Here is a 15935-nt window from a genome sequence, read left to right as displayed (position 1 = left end):
CCTTCTCCCATGATCGATCAGAAAAAATCCTGCTACCCCGGGTTCACTAAATGGCTGCGTTTCAATTTTAATCAATCCTTCAGACAGTGTGACTCAGCAGCTACAATGTATTCTTATATTACTAAGGTAACATAATCTGTTGTTACAGTTTCCAGCTCAAACTGCTTGGAATATTGGCAACAAATTACCACAAACGGGAAAGTGTTACAAAGACCTTGCACTGCAGGGGACATGTGCTAAAAACTGCTATAGAAATCAAAGGATGCTCATTATATTAAAACTCATTAAAAATGGCATTGAGTTGAATTTTTTTTTTAATGTACTAATTATTATCTAATAGTACAGAACTGATTTATTTAAAAAAAACAAAAAAAAAACATGTAGGATATTGCACGGATTGCTCCTTCAAAATGAATACAAATACATGGGATACTGCCATCGTAGAAGCATCTTTACTCCTTCACTGTTCTCTCATGTAACCTTCTTAGATGACTGTTTCATTCATAATTGCCCTCAGCATGTATGTAAGCAAATGACTCCTTCCTCTTCCTAAAAGCATCTGCTGTACTTTACCAGTAATCGTTACCTCTGCCCGCAGGTCTTTAAATGGCCCATTAACAGAGCATTTCCAACAGAAACAGACTGTCCTGTTGGACCTACAAAACAGATGCTGGGAAATACCCGAGATCTCTAATGTTGTTTGGACACAGCTTTTGGGAGTGATTATGTGCAGAAATAGGTTGTTTGTTAGGGATAATGTAAAACACAATCACATCCGGAGATTACAATGGTTTGGTAGAGCATTAGCAACCACTTAAATACTTTTAATATGAGGTCCTACAAAAGTATTCCTTTATGGGAGCAATGGGGATAGATCGCAGAAGGACACTGTGTCCTTATCCAACCAATGCAGTTAAAAGCAGTCTCCAGCATCGTTATTGTTCAATTAAGACAAACTCACATTTTAGCTATGTTGGAGTGTCCAAACAATGTTGGCAACGCATCCAGTCTCACAATATGCCTGCCCAACAGAGCTAATTGGATGATACTACCTGCCTAGTGAAAGCTAATCAAAATCTGTTTCAAAATTATATACTGTGTTTATACACACTGAAAATGATGCATCCGTATTTATTGGTGTTTAAAGTTCTAGTCCTACTTTAACAATTCAAGATCATTCTTCTCTTCGAAATTCTTTGTATGTTTCATTTTCGTCCTCACGACACAACACAGCATTACATTCTGCAGGCTACAAGCCTAGAGAACTATTAACCCTTTGAGGGCCGGAGGGGCTGTAGCCACAGAGTGCCACCGCCCCTTGTGATGCTTCGAGATCACGTGACTGCTCTTCAGGGAGTGATCGCATAATCGCTGCATCTCTGATGATGGAATAGAACGCAAAGGGGTTCTGCACTTTCGTTGCTCAGTCAGCCAGATCGCATTCAGCGATCTTCCCACGAAAGAGAGAAAATAGCATGACATACTCTAGTTACTATGTCATAGCGCCCCTGGGGTGCCAGACCTCATGACATGGTATCTATGCCATGGGGCTCTCAAACGGTTAATGTTAATTCATTTTTTTGTGTGGTACTTAAATATGTTCATTTGGGAATGATCTAAACACCGCAATTATGTAATAAGTGCAGTGTTTTAATCTTATTCAAATATAATTATTGAAATCAATACCCAGTACTCAATTGTGTTTAAAACATGGTTTATTACCTGAATGGGATGGACTCCTGATGCAGAATTATAACAGTTCAGGGGCGTGTCTTCCAAAAATGGTTTATGTCAGGAGTGCGGTAATGACTTAAGGGTACAGGGTAATGATGGAGTTGAGGTAATTATGAAAGGATTACCTAAAGGAATCTACCTGTGCCAGTGTGACATTTGACAGGGGTGGAGGACGTATTTACTAAGTCCTAAGTCACCTTATGACCCATTCACTTGTTTTCTGACGATATAAGGTGTCTATTAGCTTAGCACTGCTTAGCCAATTAGGCCCTATATATTTTTCAAGCCAAAAAAAATCCCTCTTGTTCAGTTACTTAATAAGAAAAAAAAGTTGAATATGGAGTAACACTGTCAAGTATGACTGACGGAATAGTCAAGTATGACTGATGGAATAGGTGATAAGGTACAGCATATATGTTATATTGATTAATATAGCACCAACAGTGTACACAGCCATTTACAAAATTACAATACAGGAAAAATAAAGTACAAACAGTGGGGATAAGAGCAACAATTAAATGACAACATAAGGTAAAGAAGACTCTGTCCAGCAAGGCTTACAATCTAAACTTACAGACACAGTAAGAGTAAAAGGACATTCATTGAAAGTGAAGTCAGGAAGCGCATCTGGAGTCTGCAGTATAAGTGTAGATAATTTAATGAGATGCTTCTTTAAAGAGATGAAATTTCCGCTATACTTTGAAAGCAGATAGGGAAGATGCTTGACAAATATTGAGTAGAAGAGAGTTCCATAGGTAGGGAGAGATTAATTAAAAAAAGGTTTAAGACGTGAGGGGCCAATAGAGGTGAGAGGTGCAAAGATGAGACATCCGTGGGTCAAGCATAAAAGGCAAGAAGAGGTGTAATGAGAGATCAGAGTTCAAATAAGAAGGTGGTGTGTAAGTAAACATTAAAGTAAAGGAGGAGAATTGTGTAGTTTATATTGAGATTAACAGGAGGCCAGCAAAGAGCTTTCAGGAGGTCAGAGGCAAATACACATCTAGAAGAGCAGGTGAAGAATCGAGCTACAGCAGCAATTTAAATGGATTGACAATACAGGAGAGAATGACGACATTCATTAGTACTTTAGGGGTTGTGGAAAAGAGAAAGAGGCGTAACTTTGCAATGTTGCAGAGGAAGAGAAGGGCAAGATTTAGTAACAGAGTTTATATGAGTGGAGAAAGAAAGGGAGGATTTTAATGTAACCCCTAGATGGAGAATGAGATGCTCCATCTTAACCACATTAATAAGCTTGGGATGAGGAAGGGCCATTCACACGGATATTGCTGATTGGTGCTCTGTGATTGTTGAATTGGTGCAGGTTGAAGGTCAGGTGCAGACACATTTACATGTGTGTCATCAGCATAGAGATGATAGCTGAATTGGAAGGAGTTAATGTGGTCACCCAGTGAGAGCGTATAGAGAGAGAAGAGATGAGAACCGAAAATAGCGTCTTTAGCTACACCAACAGATTTCCATAGAGCTGGAGTTGGCAAAAGAAACACTAAAAGAGCTTTGAGAGCGGTAGGAAGAGAACCAGCAACAGAGATGTGCGACACGAATCAAAATGCATTTGCAACTTTTTAAGCGTTTTTTACCCCAAATTCAATTCCGTGAAACATTTTGCCAAACATCAAAAGAAATGTATCGTCCCATAATATCACAAGACAGTGAGAAAAACATGGTGTGTGTGTGTGTGTGTGCCCTATTTACAGTATACTGCAGTCTGAGCATTAAGTTAGAGAATTCCGATAGTGAATCTAGAGCTTTTCAGAGAATTTTGCTACATGAATTAGCAGAATAAACTAAATTGCAATACACATTGATCTAATGCTTGGCAAATCACTTGTGAACTCAGACCCATGTGAAAGGTCCATACATTAAAAACCAGGAGACGAATGCCAAGATAGGGAAGAATGTAAATGAGAAAAAAGTGATCGACAGTATCAAAAGCAGAGGAGAGGTCCACCAAAATAAAAATGGAGTAGTTTCCTTAAAGCAGCAGTTCAGTCTTTTTTTTTAAATTTATTTTTTTAATTCAATAGTTTCATGTGGGCAATCTCTAATTTCCATTAAGAACTGTATAGCTGCCAGTCAATTCGTTCTCCATGTATTGATCGGCGAAATTTGGCAACACCTTTAGATATGGGATATGTTTTTCCTCTGCTTCTGTCACTCAGTGGAAGCTCATGAATATTCATGAGCACTCCTGCACTGACATGTGCTAGAGGGAGGGCAGGTCTGACAAAGGGGTGTTGCAGGGTTTGTGACAGGACATGAAGGGGCCGTGCCTTAGTAAATGGTTGTTAAAATAGAATAACAAAACACAGAACCCCAGTAAGCTCTTTTTGGGAACCCCTGAGCCCCCACAAAATATATATATATGTATATGTGTCAAAATAGAGTGCTATTGAGCGTGGCATATGTATACAACAAACGACAGAGAAGCCCAATGCTACATCCAACATGACAGAAATACACAGTAAAATACTTATATATTCTCTTGAAGTAGGGTCATTTAGTTTAACCCTTTGGCCAAAGCGTTGTAAGCTTGCGAGCCACGTCAAGGCAGACACCTGTTCGCAAGTCCTAACACTACCAGATAAAATACTAATATACCTCTATTAGGATTAAAATTCTCATTTACCTCTATTAGGAGGGAGAAAGACCACAGTGGGTCTATTATATATATAGACCCACTGTGGTCTTTCTCCCTCCTAATAGAGGTAAATGAGAATTTTAATCCTAATAGAGGTATATTAGTATTTTATCTGGTAGTGTTAGGACTTGCGAACAGGTGTCTGCCTTGACGTGGCTCGCAGGCTTACAACGATTTGGCCAAAGGGTTAAACTAAATGACCCTACTTCAAGAGAATATATAAGTATTTTACTGTGTATTTCTGTCATGTTGGATGTAGCATTTGGCTTCTCTGTCGTCTGTTAAAATAGAATACAAGAAAATTGGTCTTTCAATGTTGTTTTTTTAAAAACAGAAAATGCTAAAAGTATTTTTCTTACTACAGAACTGACTTATTAAAAAAACCACACATGCAGGATATTGACTGAACTGCAGCTTTAAGGTTTGGTGATATGGAGGTCATTAGTTACTCTAGTGAGTGTGGTATGATATGTAGTGGTGGATTTCCCATAGGCCCAGGCCTAGGGCAGCAACATTTGGGTAAAAAATGTCTGTCCCATATACATTTGCTGTGCTCTCAGGCCTATCAGGCCTGATGGAAAGGCATTTACAAGTGGCGGCCATCTCCTTGCTGCAGCCCTCCTTCGCCTTTCGAATCGCAGCGTCAAAGGACGCCGTGGACATCACCAACGAGACGTCACACGGCGTCTCATTACAACGTGGCATCAAATGACATCATGATGTCACGTTGCCATGGCAACGCGATGCAGTGCGATGTCACGTCTGTGACGTCTGCGGTGTCAATTGACGATGCGATTCAGAAGGAGGATGACAGCTAGGAGACGACCGCTACAGCTAAGTGCCAAGGGGCGGCAGATTTTCAAATCCGCCACTGATCATATAAATATGCTGTGCAGAAGTCTAATTCGAGATGGTCAAGTAGGATATGGGATTTGAGAAAATTAAGTATGCACAAAGAAATAAGTAGTTCCCGAGATTTAGAGGGCAAAGGCAAGTGAGTGACAGTGCCATAGTTAGATGGGTCGGTAGAGTCAAGGATACTATTCTTGAGCATAGGTCGAACAATAACTTGCTTAAAAAGAGCTGGTAACGTGCAAGAACAAAGAGACGTGTTAAAGATATGAGTGAGGATTGGAACCAGGGTAGAAGCAAGAGGTTTAAGACGATGGGAAGGAATGAGGTAGAGGCTGACTGTAGAGAAGATTGAAGAAAAGAGCAGCATGAGACACTTCTTCCACTCTAACTGGAGAAAAGTAGTCAAAGGTGGAAGAGGAGAGTTGGAAGGAACACCTTGGATGTCTCTGTGAATAGCTTCTACCTTGTCCTTGAAATAAGCAGGGAAGTCTTGCAGTGTACTGGAATCAGCAGAGCATGATAACAGAGAAAATATGGTGTTGGTTGGATTTGTGCTTGTATATTACAAATGTAAATTAGGTGTAGCTCTGTTTGCAAAAAATTGTTCAAAGTTAAAGTAGAATATGATGAATTTGTAGTGAATTTAAGGTTTACATCACTGAGGATATCATAGAGAAGCACTTCTTGGTAAATATGACCCTAAAACTGTTAGATATGAAGTGCAGTGTAATAGACTGAGTAATTTAATTTAATTGGTGATCAAGTCTAAATTTTTACCTGGTTCTGGTAGTAAATCTGTTCAGCCCACAAGAGTAACACGTATTAAACCTTCTCACTTCACTGGAAATAAACATGTAATTTATATACAGTAAGTAAGATAAGTATATCTGCACATCTGTAGCGTATCCAAGGTCCTCCACTTTAAAGATACTGGAGGTTAATTATTAAATTGTGATAGTGCTGATTGGGGCACTAAACAATTAAAAGCCAATGGGAGTTTCCGTAAATAGTGCCCTGATCGGCACTGTTTAATGCATAACCATTAGTGTCTCTAAATTCAGTAACATCACGATTTCTAGTTTGAACTACTGTACTGTTTAACCCCTAGGCCTCTCGGCCACAAAAGGGGTTAACATTGATGAAGATATTTTTGCGACACAAAGATTCTACCATTTTTATCAAATGGAAGCTAAGCCTATAATATGGTTTTGAAAAAGAAAAATGTGAGAACGCTAAAGTTTAAACACCAATGTGATATATAATAAATAATATCCTTATCATAAAGGTAGGCTGCCTGGTACCTACTGCTAGTACAAACAGATAACAACGTGAAAGAAAAAAACCTGGCGCCAAAAGTTCAAATGGAAAGTCCTGTGATCCTCAAGGAATCTGCACACATGCTTGACAGGCCATGAAACGAGAAAAAGAAAAACAAACACAAATCATAGCGTAACACTGCAGTTTCCATTTGAACTTTTGGCGCCAGGTTTTTTTCTTTCATATAATCTGGTATTGATTAATTTATTTGTATATACCTATAAGTTTTTTTTAATTTATCTTTGCTTTTGCTTCTTCATTTTGATCCTATATAATATTGTGTATAGCACAATTGGGGAGCAGTAAAAAAAACGTTTGGGGGAGATTTAAAAAAACTGCTTTATAATTCATCCCTAATTACTGCAACTATGGAATCACTGCAGCATCTTTAGTCAATGTATTTACTCTTGTTTGCAGAATAAAAATGAAGAATGGAGGTGAGTTCCCTCAATTAAAAAAAATGTGTCCAATAGGAAACAATGCTTTGTAGTTTAAGTGTTATTGGTCAGCATTTGAAAAGTTAATAAACATATTGTAAATCCTAAAAAGGAATTGTTACCAGTGGTAGAGGTTGTGTTACATGGCTGAGTTCTTTCACTTAAAATTCCAACATACCATCAGGACCGCAGGCAGGGGAGGAAAGCTGGGGGGGGGGGGGGGCCTGGCCGGCCGAGGCTGGAAGTTCGGCCCATCTAAAGGTCATGCCCAACTTCTACGTTGGGCCAACGGGGTCTTTGTTTGCTGCGGACCCCAGCACTCCTCAGCTTTTGGGCCCACTCTCACCAAAAATCTCACCATGTCCCTTGTGCACTCGGTCAGGCTCTACATCTGCATCTGGCCATGGGGCCCTTCATAAGCGGAAACTTCTCCCAGGTAAAATTATTAGGTTAGAGAGAGGGGTGATGATGTGATTGAGAGAGGTGGTTGAGTGAGAGAGGGGGATGGGTGTGTGTGAGAGAGAAGGGAGGAGATGTTGGATAAGGGAAATAGAGGGATGGTAAGGGAGAGAAAGGGGTTGGTGAATGATAGAAAGGAGTGGTTGAGTGAGAGGGGGGTGAATGAGAGAGGGTGAGTGATAGAGGGGTGGGTGAGTGATAGAGGGATGAGTGTGTAAAAGAGAGGGGTGAGTGAGTGAGTGAGAGAGGGAGTTGACCCAACTTCTGCATCTGGCCGTGGACGCCAGCTCCCCTCTACTGTGGAGTCCTTCATAAGCGGAGGCCAACCCCCTGGTAAAATTATTAGTTGCAGAGATAAATGGTTGGTGAGTGAGAGAGAGAGACGGGATGGGTGAGGGAGAAAGGATGGGTGGGTAAGGGAGTGAGAGGGGTGGACGAATTAGAGAGAGGGGTGGTTGAACAGAGGGGGAAGGGTGAGAGATGGGTTGAGTGAGAGAGGAGTAAGAGAGACGGGTGGATGAGTGAGTGAGAGGGGACAGAGTGAGAGAGGGAGTCAGCTTGACTTCTGCATCTGGCTGCGGGCCCCAGCTTCCCTCTGCCATGGAGTCCTTCATAAGCGGAGCCCTCCCCCCAGGTAAAATTATTAAGTGCACGAGGGGGGGGGGGGTGAGAAAGGAAGGGTGGGTGAGTGAAAAAGGAAGGGTGGGTAAGTGAGAGAGGAGTTTGAGTGAGAGGGAAGGGTGGGTGAGTGAGAAGGGGGTGGGTGAGAGGGGTGAGTGAATGAGAGAGAGGGGTGGGTGAGAGAGAGGGGTTGGTGAATGAGAGAGGGGATTGAGTGTGAGAGAGGGTTGGGCGAGTGTGAAAGTAGTGTTTGAATGAAAGCAAGCAAGATTGTTTCATTACTGTACATTTCAGTGTGCCTTTAAGACTTGGATGTAACAAACCTCAATTTTGTAAATCAACAAAAGTCAACAGCTGTGCTTTCTATCCAGGCTATTACAATAACTAACAGCCACCTTGGGTATTTTGATCTCTTACTGTGTATTTGTGCCTCTTAGACCAAAACGATATATAAACAATCTGTGATCTGTTCACACACTGTATTCAATTATGGCTGCACAAACTCCAACATAGTTGAGAAAGAAACAGACTTCTAATTCAGAACATAATACAAAGAAACATGACCCTAGCATACCTGGAGCAGACATTTTATTTTAGCCATGTTACATTTGCTTTGCTAATGGTTTCATCCCACCTAGCTTTTTATTTTAGAGCTGCAGCCATCTGATACACATATAAAGTAAAATTAGGTTCTATAGTCTGGCTGCGAAAAGCACAAGAGTAAATATAATGCTTTTGTTAAACGGAATTAAGGGTGCAGCAGATTTATTAACGAAACAATGGTGATGAGACTATTGTTTATATATATATATATATATATATATATATATATATATATATATATATATATATATATATAAAAATGTAAATACAACTGTATGCTCATCTGCATGTCTTAGGCAGGTCTGCAACCCCGCCTTTCACCATTATCACCCAGCACTTCCACTGCAGCAAGGGATTCTGGGAAATGACATGCAAATGAGCACCCAGTGCCACTTTTTGCTTCAAAACCCATTTTTAACATGGTTCCCTATAGGCTTAAGCTTGCTGCATAGTCACAGCTTTGAGCACAGCCAGGGTTAAGGTGCATACCCAGAAAACCCACCCACAGACTTTTTTTTTTTTTTTTTGTAGCCCGGGTGGTGAAAAAGTGATTCCACCTCAAAAACCGTGCTCATGGTCCAGTGAGACCAGGTGCTCAAAACTTGTGACAAAGTCCGCTCCGGAGAGTAGGCCAGTCCGTGCCATAAGCAGTCCTCTCCAGCCGAAGCCTTGGAGTCCTGCTGTTACATCGACGTCGTCATCCGAGGAATCCGACGTCCATCCTGTTCCCTCCTAGTGCAGCTGACGCCGCAGGAGGGTCCAAGTCTTTAGGGTGTTCGGCTGACGCCTACTAACCCACCGCAATCTTCCCCCGAAGGGATGGCGACTACTAGCCAGCACTCAGTCTTTGCTCTCCGGAGAGAGGGGTGACGATAACCCAACAAACGAAACATCAAAAATCCATGGTGCGAGTGCTCCAGTGCTCTGTGTGATGCAGTGCAGGAGGTGCTCAAACGAAACAACAAAAATAAGTGTGCACAAGTGCACGCCAGACCCGGAAGCCTGGCGGGTAAAAAAATAGTGGCGAACCCCTCAGCGGAAGGCAATAAGGGGTGCCAGTGCAGAAAAATGTAGGGGTGTGCAAATTATCCGTGCAAGTGTCAAGTGCTGTGCAGTGTAGCAGCAAATGACTCCACCCGGTTAACCACTCCTGGGGTGCCGTGATAAAATAGCCCGGGCTACATATCCGCCTTCTCAGCCCATGACCAGACCAAGTGATGCAACTAGTGCCATCCTTCACAGGACAGACACTACACTTGATCTTAGCCAAAAGGCCGAGAAGCGATTTCGATCTTAATGGGTCTCATCAGTGTGGGGTTGGTTAACCGAGTATGCAGAGAAGCTAAAGGATGGGGTTTACCATACTGAGTTAAGTTATGGTGAGTAAAAAAAGTGTGTATATATATATATATATATATATATATATATATATATATATATATATATATATATATATATATATACTAATTTTGTCCTAGATTTGCACTAGGGGACTTTAACACATACCATTTTTTCTCTAAAATGTAAACGCAATTACTAATCATTAATGGCCATTCAACACTCTGTGGGCATAAGGTACAGATCCAAAAAATATCCATTTCTATATTCAAATTGTCTTAAAAAAATTGAAGCCACACAATCTCTATATAATATTGCTGTAAAACCTATTTCTCTTTTAGCACATGCTCTCTCAACCCCCCTCCCCCACCCCCACCCCCACCCCCACCCCTCACTCTGGGAGATTTAGTCATGGCTATTGCTAGGTGTAGTGCGGATTACCTGTTTGCACAGGAGAGCTGAGGTACCCGCGATGGTGTGGCGGGGAAGACAGGAAGACTTTTAGGGATTTCATCTGATTCTTCTTCTTGGTGACAGTGCCTCCATACATAGGGGACTCCAGCTTGGCTGAAGGTGTCCCTGCTATGACAGTCCTTACTCACAATACTCCCTCCACAGACTGCTGCGGAGCCAGAAGTATAATTGAGGATGATCTTTTTTATAGCAGCTACTGCGATGTTGCTATAGCGAATGCTTTAGTAGGTAAGGTAGATCCCTGGCTTCCGCATGGTATTGGCATGCTGGTAATAGTGAGGCCTCTCTGGATTAGGTTAGTGCCTCAGCCCATGAAGGACTGAGCACATGTCTCTCTCTCTCTCCCAGCCGGGAGGAGAGCTCAGAGCTCCTACTCCATGAGGAGATAGTTTGAACCCCAATCACAAACTGAAGGACCCACCCCTAAGGGGCTGAACTTCATACTATAATTTAGGCACTTCCTTCCTGTAGCTCGAAGAGTGAGGGCCCAGCACATGCACCCCCAATCCTGTCACTCAGGAAATCAGCATGAGGAGGGGGAACCCCACATAGGACAGCTTGTTACTGTCTTTGTCGTACTAGAACTTACATGACAGGGTAGTTAGAGAGTTAGCTGGACCAGCCATCGCTATACTCTGTAGCACTAAGAACTATTTTAGTTGCCACTAATATGTATTCGGGTTACAAAACTTCTTCCCTAACATTAGTTTCATTCATATATGTTCTCACTGCATGTTAAATAACATGCATGCTAAATTCCCCCCATATAACTTGTTCATAGTATAAGGAAAAGTAATACTTATGAGTTAATACCGTAGGATCATACTGTGTGTCCTTTAGGGGGGTTTAATTATTGGAATGCATTATTGAAATAATTGACTAATGTTACTGGAAGAATATAGTAAAATGATTAATTAATATAGCCCATTTTTTAAAATTAAGTGGGTTTTACCACTTTGAGTGCTGGATAGCCCCAAAGTGCCACGATCACATGACCGCTCTTGAAAGCGGTCACCTGACCGTGGCAGCCCTTAATCTCGAAACAGAAGAGGAGGAGTCTTCTTCCTTTTCCCTTCACTGCAGATCACCCTGTTCACTTATGTAACTGTATTTGTAACTGTGTACTATTTGTAATTTTAACTCTATGCCCAGGACATACTTGAAAACGAGAGGTAACTCTCAATGTATTACTTCCTGGTAAAACATTTTATAAATAAATAAGATCATGTGATGAGCTCCATGGGAACGCAGGACATGATCTAAGCTGAAAAAAGCACTCCTTGGGCATGTCATAGCCAGAGCTGTCTTAAGGAATTTTGCGGTAGGTGGGTTAAGTGTAAATCGGGGGACCCACCCACAAAGGTCACATTTAAATAAACATACAGTATGTTTTTATTGAAACACATTCAGAACTTTTATTGATTTTCTGCAAATGTTACCACAAATAGAAACAGTGTATTTATCTACATGTCTCTTTCTAAATTTTTAAAGAAACATTACTGCTGCGGCCAAGCTTAATCTAAAGCTTGACCGCATTTTTCGCTGCTGTTTCAATTTTCGCGCCGGAATTGGCGGCAAAAAAAAAAAGCCCGCGTCTGAACGGGGAGCGTTTAAATTACGCTGAGGCAGCCGCATTAGATTTTTAATACAATGTTTTTCATAAAAAAAATTAGCCATATAAAATGTAAAGCAATATACAGTTGCAATCACACCAAAAAAAAAATAATAATAAAAAAATATGACTAAGTAACATTTGCTGCATTCAGTTAGAACTACGAATTTCAAAGGAAAATTTGGGCAATGGTATTTGTGGAGCTGAGGTCTGGTGCCCTTGGAAGGTCCAGGGCCCTGGACTACAGCAAAGTTAGCCAATGCCTTAAGATGGCAGTGGACGTGACTTGTACATCATGCGGCCACTGGAGTTGCAGACCCTATGACATAGTGACAACGTCTTAGGTACTCAAGTGGTTAATGTCTCAGCAATGACTAGAAAAGACTCTGACCGTGTCTCCCTTTTGTCTTAGGCCGCGCGTATAGTGCCGCCATGGGTGACGTCACCCATCGCCGTCGCCAGAAGCGAAAGTTATATTTCGCTTTGTGGCGGCGGCGTGGGCTTACTGGCATTTGATTGGTTCAGGGGCTGTCACATGAGGCGACAGCCCTTGAAAAATCAAATATTGCCAGCTTCCAAAGTTCGCGACGCAACTTTGCTCTGTTGCATTGTTGCTGCTGCGCTTACTATAAGCGCACACGGCGGCAATGCATTTGTTTTTGGGCAACGTCGCCTTAGACATCAATGTTAAAGATTCTTTGGAGAGAAGGTAAAAGAGATACCAGAGCTGCTCCTGAGCTAAGCTGCAAATGGCCAGTTGCCAGCTGTGGATATCTGCAGATCCAATCCTCCCTTTTCAGTAAAGCATATATAGCCCCCTTTCCCTATGACAATGGGAACTACGCATGCTGACATTACCTGTGGCTCACAGAAGGCCTAAGCCTCCGTCGCTGGGAGCGATCCTAGCACTGCTGGATAACCCCTCACAAGAACCAATACAGTAGTGAGAAATACACACACACAGGTATGGTATAACAGTTTACTAACACACACTAATATCACAGTAACAATACCCAGTACCCCATACAATACCATACAATACCATCATGTTATATATATATATATATATATATATATATATATAGGCGCACAATGTCCACCACACTGTCCACACCCCGGTGGGATTTCCCCAAAGTATTGAGGGTGCTCTGGGCACCTAACCACACTGATGTCCACAAAGCATAGCCCACCGAAATGTGTGTGGAGTAGCACTACCCCTGTGTGAGATCGTTGGTGCATGTGGTACCTCTCCTGGTCTCAGGCCAGACCAGGTTAAGTTGGAGATGAGGAATCTGCAGGACCATACTGTGAGCCCACTATGAGGGGTCTGTCCAATCCTCTCTCTCTCTCCTTGCCGGAGGCGTCCGCCTCTTGAGGGAGCTCCAGCTGGAGCGTCTCCCTTAAAGCCAATAGGAGCCTGTTGTCTTGTCCCAGACTGCAGGCCGCAAGTCACCGCGTGGCGTCCAGTCACCGGTGTACTAATGCTGCCGTGTGCTAAGGGGAGCGTCCCTATCTGGGGCGTTCCCTACAGCACAACAAGCTATCAGTGTTCAAGGGCCTAGCTGGGGCCTGCAGGAGAGATCTGGAATAGCTCAGGGGCCACTTGCACCTTGAACATATCCTCACCCCTTGCCGTCCTGATCCCGACTGGGAGCGTGATGTCTTTGCGCCAAACTGTATATCTGTATATCTATCCCAGCCCCTAAAGCTCCTGGGACATGTAATCCCTTGCGGAGCCTTAGGCAAAGTGGCTGCCGGAACTTCTCTTTACTGCGCATGCACATGGTTTCTATCAAGCATGCGCAAAGATCCAAGATGGCGGCCCCCACTTGCTGGGTACGCCATGCAGCCTCCCCCACCCGGGACTGAGGTAAGAGTGGGAGCTCAGCTATACATATTTGATTTTGATGCCAACCTTGACTCCAGTATCTTTTCTATCTCCTTTAACCTTTAAACTACATAAAGTGCTAGAATACTAGTGTTCCACAGACCTTCTAGCACTGTGGCAATGTGATTACTCATGGAGTGATATTCTACTGCTCCCAATGCCATGAACGGAAAACAACCTAAAGTGCCATTACTTTTTTCAGGACATTATAAGAGTCCCTGGAGTGCCAGCCCCTGTTACATCCTGAGACCATCATAAAGGCACTATAAAGGGTAAAAGCATATTTGAACTTGATGTCTGAAACAAAATTGCGGCAAATTCAAAGATGCTATGGGTGGAAGAGAGAATGTTAGCTGAAAACTGAGCTGAGCTACTAAAATGGTGCATGCTCTGCATCATAGAACTTGTCAGGATAGATTCAAAGAACGGAATATGTGCAGTTTGGAGGAGAGAGGGTGGAATGTGATAGAACGTTTTGAATACTTTTACATCAAGGCTTTAAAAAAATGATTGGGACAGACACAGGATTATCCTACATGGGAAAGAAGCCAAAGAATCGAAAGAGATCTAAGGTTTCACCGCAGGTAGGAAAATGGGCTGACCAAGTGGGCCAAGTGGTTCTTATGTACCTTCAATTTCTATGTTTCTATGGAAACAGCCATAGCAGAGTTCTGGTCATCCACAGCTTTCAGCAGTAATTCATAAATGCTTTTGAATTGCCTTGGCTTTTGTAGGCTTTAAAAAAAAAAAAAAGCTCAGGGAAGCTATTGCGGGCTCCCTATGGATAGCAAATCTTAGCAGAAGCTTACCCCAGCTCAGGCAGGTGGATGGGTACATTTACATGACTATTATAAGGACACATAGAAAATACACTAATATTATTCAAATAAAACCAAATGAGCCAAGTTTCGACTATAATAGAATAATCCCCAAAGAGCAGAGCATTAACTGGCGATTACCCGGATTGAAGGGTTCAGCTCTTTCAGCTGGGGTCAAATTTGCCCGGAAAAGCCTTTCAATGATTATTACTTAATTATTATTTATTGCTGATATTGTACACTGTGTTTTGCAAAATGAGATGCAAATTGGGTAAACAATGCAATATACTGATATGTGGTTAAGTGTTACTGACATAGGTCCCCAATCAATAGGTATGGGTTAAGTTAAGTTTATACAAATGAATTGAGCTTAAACCTTGCCAAGAAATGGGTAGATGGCCGTACCATATATTTACCTGGGGCTATTATTAGGAACACTGTGAGAGGGTTCTCTATGCTTCGGAGAGTTTACCAATCTGCAGGTTTAAAATGTATATTTCCATAACTGTGCAAAGATGTGGGAAGACTTCACATGAAGCCTTTAAACTAACCATTGCTCTCATCAAGTGTCTCTTTCCTTCACAGATTTTAGCATTATATGACTATTTAATAGAAATAAATATTTAAAACTTATACAGGTACAAAGCTATAATACAGGACAAATACCAGTCTGCAAAACTGGGATTCACAGTCACATTAATATTTCCATGTTCACTCATCCTTGTTAATATTTTTGAAATCCTGATCACATTGTAGATGGATGAAAAGAGCACAGTCAGGGAGATTTACTTAGCTGTCTCTCGCCTCTTATTAAATTTGTTCAGTAAAAGAATTTCTGGAATAAAATAACAAACCCATGTATGCCAAGAACTAGGATGTTTATATAATTTAGATTTAAACCTGAGAATCTATTCAACAGATATTCTTTAAGCTTCGCCTATATCCCATGTGTGCTGGGATTGGCTTTTTTATTTTTTACACTTTAAAATAGTTTTGACAGAGGGACCTTTAGAAAGTTTGGTTTTGAAAGACTACCTGATTTCATTACTGCTGATTTAACCTGTTGTAATACGTGTCCATAACTTTTCTGTTGGTATTAAAAGGGGGCAGTGGGCTTAAG

General features: G+C 41.7%; 1 protein-coding gene and 1 pseudogene across 8 annotated transcripts in view; one reads left to right on the top strand and one right to left on the bottom strand.

Moving 5' to 3' along the window:
* Positions 1 to 15935, top strand: part of TENM2 (teneurin transmembrane protein 2) — a 2373952-nt gene that overhangs the window by 2064478 nt on the left and 293539 nt on the right. The gene's annotated exons all lie outside the window — the stretch shown is intronic.
* Positions 9898 to 9971, bottom strand: LOC142496352 (U2 spliceosomal RNA; annotated as a pseudogene).

This window comes from Ascaphus truei, chromosome 5 (genome assembly GCF_040206685.1).
Source record: "Ascaphus truei isolate aAscTru1 chromosome 5, aAscTru1.hap1, whole genome shotgun sequence".
NCBI lineage: Eukaryota > Metazoa > Chordata > Amphibia > Anura > Ascaphidae > Ascaphus > Ascaphus truei.
This window is presented reverse-complemented; position numbering and strand designations above follow the sequence as displayed.